The sequence below is a fragment of the Apodemus sylvaticus genome, chromosome 11 (assembly GCF_947179515.1).
Source record: "Apodemus sylvaticus chromosome 11, mApoSyl1.1, whole genome shotgun sequence".
Lineage (NCBI taxonomy): Eukaryota > Metazoa > Chordata > Mammalia > Rodentia > Muridae > Apodemus > Apodemus sylvaticus.
Window position 1 is genome coordinate 22969646 of NC_067482.1, and position 9093 is coordinate 22978738.

The 9093-nt window shown below is 35.4% G+C and overlaps 1 pseudogene; it reads left to right on the forward strand.

Annotated features, from left to right (window-relative positions):
- Window positions 1-7983, forward strand: part of LOC127696142 (UDP-glucuronosyltransferase 2B1-like) — a 9243-nt pseudogene extending 1260 nt beyond the window's left edge.
- Window positions 7984-9093: the final 1110 nt, after the last annotated feature.

Here is a 9093-nt window from a genome sequence, read left to right on the forward strand (position 1 = left end):
ATAAAACTTATATCTTAAAGCCTTAAATCTTGTTACAAAATGCACACTTTTATGAAATTATTTTAAAAGACCCTTCCATTAATAAAATATTACCTAAATTAATAGGACAGAGTATAAACATTAACTGCTTTTTGAAAGATCCAGCTATAACTTTGACATATACAACTAAGTTAGTAATACTGGTCTCCTGTAATGGACAGAGTACAGCAGTGATAAAAGAAACTTAGTCATACATTTCAGATTATCACAGTGCATTTCCAGAATCAGAAATCAAGAGAATAGCTACTAAAATGTATAAAATAGATGAAATTTTCTAGGAAAGCTCTTTTTCAAATCCTTTTCAAGCTTCTTGGCATGAGTCAAAATGGTTCAAATGTATTGGTGTAACTTTGAAAATCAATATAATTTTCACACAAGTAATACTGTTACTACAATTATTTCAGAAATCATAATTGGAACATATTAAATTGTTTGTCTACATGACCTCAACTCACTTCCTGAAATCACACGCTATATTCCAGAAAAATTCCTTTCACCATTGTGTATTTTACATGTTTTGGGGTGCAGGGAGACCCACTACATTAACCGAGATGATGGGGAAGGCAGACATATGGCTCATCTGAACCTTCTGGGACTTGCAATTTCCTCACCCTTTCTTGCCTAATTTTGACTTTGTTGGAGGACTCCATTGCAAACCGGCCAAACCACTGCCTAAGGTAACCCTATATTGATTTCCTTGATAACCTGTTTTTTCCTGTTTCATGGAAACAATTCTTCACCACTATTTCCAGATATTTGGTTTCATGTGATATATATAAAGTAGACTAAAACTCTCTGACAATTGACATATACATTATTTCCTTACATCTCTCGTCTCATTACTTAAGAGTGTCAAATTACTTTAGAATGTGGTCAGTGATTGAAGGATGTTTAAATAACTCATAAAAGAGAATTTATACTATCTTCAAAACATATACTAAATGCCAGCTAAAGAAACAAAGAATCAATTTCTTCACTAAAGAGAAATTATATTTTACTTGAAAGTATTATAATGATGGAGAAGTGATAAAGTGTGATAAATGTTATATAATTGTTATTATAGATAGACAAATAGGTTGAAGAAATATCCAACAGAGTTCAGAGGTAATGTCCTAGAATCCTTGTGAAGTTCCAATGACGTGGCGAATGTTCAGGGTTATATTAATGAATGTAAAGAAGTGAGAGAAAAACAGAAAATTGCAAGAATCATTGCCAAGACTTAGCTAAGCAAGACTATGACATGGCACACAGATGGTTTTAGACAGCTTCATGTATGCGTGTTCCACACACAGTTCCCTTTTAATCTTTCCATTTCATTGTAATGTTTCTACATTTAGGTTTGACAAGAATATTGGTTTTTTTCTCTGTAGTTTCCACGTACAAAAGAAAACAACACTGTTTCTTGTCTGGCTCTTCTGTTCTCTAAACAATAGCTATTTCCTAAGTTACATAATAATATTTTTCTGCCTGAGTAAAACACAATTATGTATATTTATTTACCAACACTTTGTCACACATTTATCAGTTGAAGAATATCTAAGATAATTCTATATTGGAGGGATTATGACTAGTGATATAATAAACATTATTATGTGGATTTTTCCATTGTAATTATTTCTGACAGATACCACCAAAGAGTGGCATAGGTTAACTCTACATATCATATAAATGTTACTTATATAAAGAAGCTTATTTCTGTTTTCCATATCATTTTACCTTTACAACTACGATAAATGCATAAATGCTCAATTTCCATATTATCTGTGGGAGCATTTTTGTACTACTTAAATTTTTGTGACATTCATGATAAGTGGATTATGATGGAATATTGATATATTTTAATTGAATTTTCTGATAGCTAAAATTATTGAAAGATTTTCAGATAATTGTAGAATGCTTGCATCTGAGGGAATGATTGCTTTGGACCATATGCCTAAGTTTATTTAATTCTGTTTTCTTATGATATTAGAGATCTTTTTTAATGAATATAGTCTGAGCAATTTACAAACATTATCCAACTCTTTAGAGAGTCTGTTTTTCTTTGTTCTTCCTAAGCTTTTACTCTAAGGTACTCCTAACTTTCAATTTCCAATTTATTCCCAGGGCTACTGGGGTAACTGTTTTGGTTGTGTGTGTGTGTGTGTGTGTGTGTGTGTGTGTGTGTGTGTGTGTGTGTGTGTGTGTGCTATGGAGTTTTCTTTTCTTTTTTGGGCAGTAGAACAACTTCATTTTTAGTTAAAATGTACTACAGATAATTTCTTTCATTTCAGTGTAAGAATAAAAAATAATTCATTGCCTGTGGCTCTTATAATCTTTCTCCTTCCTCTTCCTGTTGTTTTTAAAATACCTCCTAATGATCCTCTAAATTTCACTGACATCTGCAATACCAATACTTTTGTCCTCAAATTTTCTTATTTTCATCAACTGTGCTATAGTACAAATGCACTCTCCATGACCACATAAGTCCTGAGGCAATAGATACACCAGTCTCCCTAAAATAATTCCCATAATTACATGATTTCCTCAGTAATCATGCCTCAGTCCTTTAGCCAATGCTTCCCATGCAGTCATTCATTTGTGATGTTACAACTTTCTTCACAGGAAATGGAAGAATTTGTTCAGAGCTCTGGAGAACATGGTGTGGTGGTGTTTTCTCTGGGATCAATGATTAAAAACCTGACAGAAGAAAAGGCCAATATTGTTGCTTCTGCTCTTGCCCAGATTCCACAGAAGGTAAGATAAAGAGTCCACTAGGTGAACAAGTGTATTATAAGTCTATTGACCTCTGATTGGATTATAGTAGGGAAAATTCCTGTGGAATGTAAGGTAGTGGGCTTTTTCCTATGCATCTCAAGCAACATTTTAAAAAGAAAATTATGAATTGTAGAAGATAGATTATTAATCTACTTCTGATTCACATTATGACCTGAAAGATCACACTTAGATCCAGCATGGTTGTGCACACCTGACATGTTGGCACTTAGAGATCTGAGGCAGGTCCCTTTCTTCATATTTACAAACACTTTACACTTCATTTTGATTCTCAAGCTTTTCTGTTCTATTCAGTGTGTCAATGTGTCAAAAGAAGTGAGAGGAGAAGAGAAGTAAAAGACCAGATGGAAGAAAGGAGAAACAGAAAGAGGAAATGCAATAATGAGGATTATACTGCTGGGGCTGGGAAGAGGCCACAGCGAGGCATTAAGAGCACTATCTGCACTTCGTGAGGAACTGGGCTTGATTGCTAGGACTTCCATAGTAGCTCACAAGTATCCCCAACTCAACTGCCAGGGAATCTCATGTGTGCTTCAGGGCCCCCAAAGAGAACACTCACAGTGCATGGAATTACATGCAGGCAAAGTACCCACATATATAAAATGAAACAAAAATGTATGTAAAGAAAGACAAAAATATCTTCTTCCCAATAACTGATGTGGGAAAATATAAGAGAATAGATAAAAATAGGCACTGATTCTGAAAGGGAGCCCAAGATTATAAAATTATGAATTCATCATCAGGTACTCTGCTTTTAACATAGGATGAGCATGTTTCTCTGGATGGTGAAAGATGGAGGTATTTTTTTTGTTGTTTGTTTGTTTGTTTTTTTTTTGTAGAACTCTGGAATTCTTTTTTTTTAATTTTTATTCGATATAATTTATTTACATTTCAAGTGATTTCCCCTTTTCTAGCACCCCCCACTCTCCGAAAGTCCTGTAAGCCCCCTTCTCTTCCCCTGTCCTCCCTCCCACCCCTTCCCAGTTCCCCGTTCTGGTTTTGCTGAATACTGTTTCACTGAGTCTTTCCAGAACCAGGGACCACTCCTCCTTTCTTGTATCTCATTTGATGTGTGGATTATGTTTTGGGTATTCCCGTTTTCTAGGTTAATAACCACTTATTAGTGAGTGCATACCATGATTCACCTTTTGATTCTGGGTTACCTCACTTAGTATGATGTTCTCTAGCTCCATCCATTTGCATAAGAATTTCATGAATTCATTGTTTCTAATGGCTGAATAGTACTCCATTGTGTAGATATACCACATTTTTTGCATCCACTCTTCTGTTGAGGGATACCTGGGTTCTTTCCAGCATCTGGCAATTATAAATAGGGCTGCTATGAACATAGTGGAGCATGTATCCTTATTACATGGTGGGGAATCCTCTGGGTATATGCCCAGGAGTGGTATAGCAGGATCTTCTGGAAGTGAGGTGCCCAGTTTTCGAAGGAAACGCCAGACTGATTTCCAGAGTGGTTGTACCAATTTGCAGCCCCACCAGCAGTGGAGGAGTGTTCCTCTTTCTCCACACCTTCTCCAACACCTGCTGTCTCCTGAATTTTTAATCTTAGCCATTCTGACTGGAGTAAGATGAAATCTTAGGGTTGTTTTGATTTGCATTTCCCTAATGACTAATGAAGTTGAGCATTTTTTAAGATGCTTCTCTGCCATCCTAAGTTCTTCAGGTGAGAATTCTTTGTTTAACTCTGTACCCCATTTTTTAATAGGGTTGTTCGGTTTTCTGGAGTCTAACTTCTTGAGTTCTTTTATTATATTGGATATTAGCCCTCTATCTGATGTAGGATTGGTGAAGATCTTTTCCCAATTTGTTGGTTGCCGATCTGTCCTCTTGATGGTGTCCTTTGCCTTACAGAAACTCTGTAACCTTATGAGGTCCCAATTGTCAATTCTTGCTCTTAGAGCATACGCTATTGGTGTTCTGTTCAGAAACTTTCTCCCTGTACCGATGTCCTCAAGGGTCTTCCCCAGTTTCTTTTCTATTAGCTTCAGAGTGTCTGGCTTTATGTGGAGGTCCTTGATCCATTTGGATTTGAGCTTAGTACAAGGAGACAAGGATGGATCAATTCGCATTCTTCTGCATGCTGCCCTCCAGTTGAACCAGCACCATTTGTTGAAAAGGCTATCTTTTTTCCATTGGATGTTTTCAGCCTCTTTGTCGAGGATCAAGTGGCCATAGGTGTGTGGGTCCATTTCTGGATCTTCAATCCTGTTCCATTGATCCTCCTGCCTGTCACTGTACCAATACCATGCAGTTTTTAACACTATTGCTCTGAAGTATTGCTTGAGGTCAGGGATACTGATTCCCCCAGATTTTCTTCTGTTGCTGAGAATAGTTTTAGCTATCCTGGGTTTTTTGTTGTTCCAGATGAATTTGATAATTGCTGAAAGATGGAGTTTTATGTAAGCAAGGATAATATAGGAAGAATCTAGCAGCTCACAACGCCATAGAATGTATTACTGAATTACGTTCTAAAAGCAATCTTTTGATGTTTGTAAACTACATTTATTCTATTACTTGATACTGATTTCTCCTATTGTGGAGATAAATTTTTATTTTACTAAGCAAAAAGCACACAGAAAGGAAAGAGCGACAATTCACATTCCATTTTGTGAGCTTTCCTTGTACTTTAGAAATCAGTTTGATGCTAGACATTAAATGTATTTAGGACAATAGAAAGCATATTTTAAATTTTCCTACTGACACTTTTCCATGGACAGTAATTAATAAAATTTATCTGAAATGAAGTAAATATAATTCCTGGTAAGAAAAAAAAAACTTTTGGAAATGGCAAATTGTGATATATTATGAATCAAATTAAACCTAAGTGCAATGAATAGCCAAAAGAACATGAAAATATAGGTAAAACAGTGTTTGTGTGATTGATGTAATATTGAGATTATATGATATGTACATATACCCTATATATACATTGGATTACATATAAGATATTCATAATAATAAACTATTTCTAATTGACCTTAATTTTCCCAATAAGGTTTATATTAACTGCCTTAAAATTTTGTGTATATTCTAATTTGTCACTAATTGTCAGACATATAAAATTAGTATAATTAAGTGTACTCTCAAGTTATTATGAAGCAATGTACAGAAAATATATTATTTATTTCAGTCTTTTACTGTCTCATGATATTTTATAATTTCCCCTCTCTTAAATTTCATTGTCTATCATCTGGATAATATTAAACTGAGTAATCTCAATTCTCCAGAATCAAAATATACCAAAGCCTTGGAAGTTCTGCAATTAAATAGGGTATTGTCTGTGTGTAACAGGTTCTGTGGAGATTTGATGGTAAGAAACCAGACACCTTAGGATCCAACACTCGGCTGTACAAGTGGATCCCCCAGAATGACCTTCTTGGTAAAGAAAAATTCCACTACAGGATTGTGGCTATAATAACATACTTATTAAGAACAGCGCCCTACTATGCCTTCATATTTCCTTCTCTTTAATATTATGATCAGCAATTATGTAAAATCACTTCTCACTTCAGGTCATCCAAAAACCAAAGCTTTTATAGCTCATGGTGGAACCAATGGCATCTATGAGGCAATCTATCATGGCATTCCTATTGTTGGCATTCCCTTGTTTGCGGATCAACCTGAAAATATTAATCACATGGTAGCCAAGGGAGCAGCTATTAGAGTGGACTTCAGCACATTGTCAGCTACAGACCTTCTGACTGCCTTGAAGACTGTCATTAATGACCCTTCGTGAGTGTATTTGTTGTTTGCTTCATTGTTTGAATTTAGATTTTTTTTAAAGGTGGGTTTTTTCTTTTCTTTTTTGTTTCTTACTATATGACCACAACACTAGCCTTGAACTCATAAGTCTGCCTGCCTCATCTTCCTGAGTGCTGGGATTGAAAATATGTGTATTCATGCTTGGTGTGAGAAACTATTCCTTTAAAATTAGTGATAGATTCAAATCATTAGATTGATTTATACCCTATTTGAAGGAGAATAATTTTGAATAACTTTGTAATATTATATGTCACAAATATGTGCTTATTTTAATAATAAAGTTACTCTAAATGCACATTTCAATGGATGAGACATGATTAGTCTAAAACTATCCTATATACATAAATAATATCACAAATAATATCACAAATATATTGATTGGTAACAAGTGCACTATTTCAAAATATAAAAGATTGTACAGAGTAATCATGAACCTTAATCTTAATGAAAGGTTAAACATTTACTGATATTTTCAAAGTTATGAAACATTTGGTAAAACTTTACTTTATTTCTATAATGATATGTGATATTGCATAGCCAGTACTGAAGAAATGAGAGACAGTATTAAATTGTTTCTATACCCAGAGAACGCTATTTGTAGTTTCAAGCTTTTCCAGTAGACAAATGTACCTGGCGAGACCCTCCAGAGGACAAATAACAGAAGAAAGTGCAACTGGTTCTTTACATGCAAAGTCTCCTAGTCCAGAAACAGAAAATCATTGGTTTGAGTCTGGTAAAAATTCTTTGCAAGGAAGAAAGATAACAAGTGTTTTCAAAATAGGAATCTAGTTATAAAAAGAAATTAGGAAACAGACTAAGAAGAAAATAGGAGAAACTGAAACTAGAGAGGAGATAATCCAGTATAACATACTGTTCCTGGATTCTTAAGAGAATTCATTGTCTATTTCACTTCCTGTTCTTAAATCTTACACACACACACACACACACACACACACACACTCGCACACACAATTTGACTCTCCATTCTTTCACTTGCCAATGTTTAAAATATTCCTCAACTACAAAAACTGAAATTAAAATCAATATATGTTATGTTAGTCAGAAAATTAGCTTCTCTTTAATTTTGATTGTATACATTGTCCCTTCAGCTATAAAGAGAATGCCATGAGATTATCCAGAATCCACCATGATCAGCCAATGAAGCCCCTGGACAGAGCTGTCTTCTGGATCGAGTATGTCATGTGCAACAAAGGAGCCAAGCACCTTCGCCCAGCTCTGCATGACCTCAGCTGGGTCCAGTACCACTCTCTGGATGTGATCGCGTTCCTATTGGTCTGTGTGGTAACAGTGGTATTCATCATGGCAAAATGTTGCCTCTTTTGCTGCCATAAGACTGGTAACATGGGAAAGAAGAAAAACGAGTAGCATCAAGAAGGCTGAAGCAGAGAGTCCTCAGAGAGGAGCCTCTGCCACCTGCTTCCAGCAGGAACCTGGTGTCACAACAGGTGCCTTCCCTCTGAAACACGACATTGTCATGGCATCATTGAAGATGGCCCTCGTGGATTCACTATATTTTGAAGGCATGCAAGGGCTCATGCCAGATATACACTCAGAGCTATGAAAACAACATCCTATCTTCAGTTTTGAATGTTTTGATGTAACTGTAAATTATTGTCTGATTAAAGGAGGGTAGCCTCCACCACAGGTCCTTTAGGGAATAGTTGATGGAAGTTTGGTATACCCAAAGATAACCAGAAACAATGGCTACACTCCTTTTTCAAACAATAATTTTCAAACAATTCTTACAGCTCCTGACATAAATTCCAGTACTTGGGAGTACTCTGACTTGACTTAATAATTAGATTATTAATTTAGGTTCCTTATTATCTCTTACTCATAACTCACCTGAACACTGCCATCTCATTCTGACTTTTGAAGTAGACTTAATCTGCCAAATGGTCCATTTTCTCTCACTTTGAAAGTACACATCCAAGAAAAGTCATATTTTTTTAAGCCACAATATCACCTAGATCATGCAATATTTCAAATCTGAAACATCCCCCCACAGACTCGCAATCTGCTTTGCTGATTTTGTTTAATTCATTCCTACAGAATTTCTTACCCTGATTCAATAAAATATTAAAATCTTTCCTTATGTCCACCTTTCTGATTCCCACTGGCCTCATCAAGTATGCTCCAATGCCAGGTTTGTGTCTTATTATTTGATTTTTAATAAACCAGTAAGTTCAATCAGTGCTGTGAATATACATGCAGATATCACAGGACCACAAATATTGTACCTACAGTCACCTCACTCCATAACAATAATTTATCCTATCAATGAATCTATGACAGCCAATAGGTCTTTACTTTTATGTGGAGTATTAAGAACTCCTCCTCATTTATTTTGGAATTTTGGCTACTTTATCTTATGTGAGTGATGGGCAGGTCACATTTGTTTTGAGTTTATGGATGCAAGAACCATGGCATATCCTGAAGAAAGAGTTTCTTCACGTGTCTCCTCATCATCAGGTT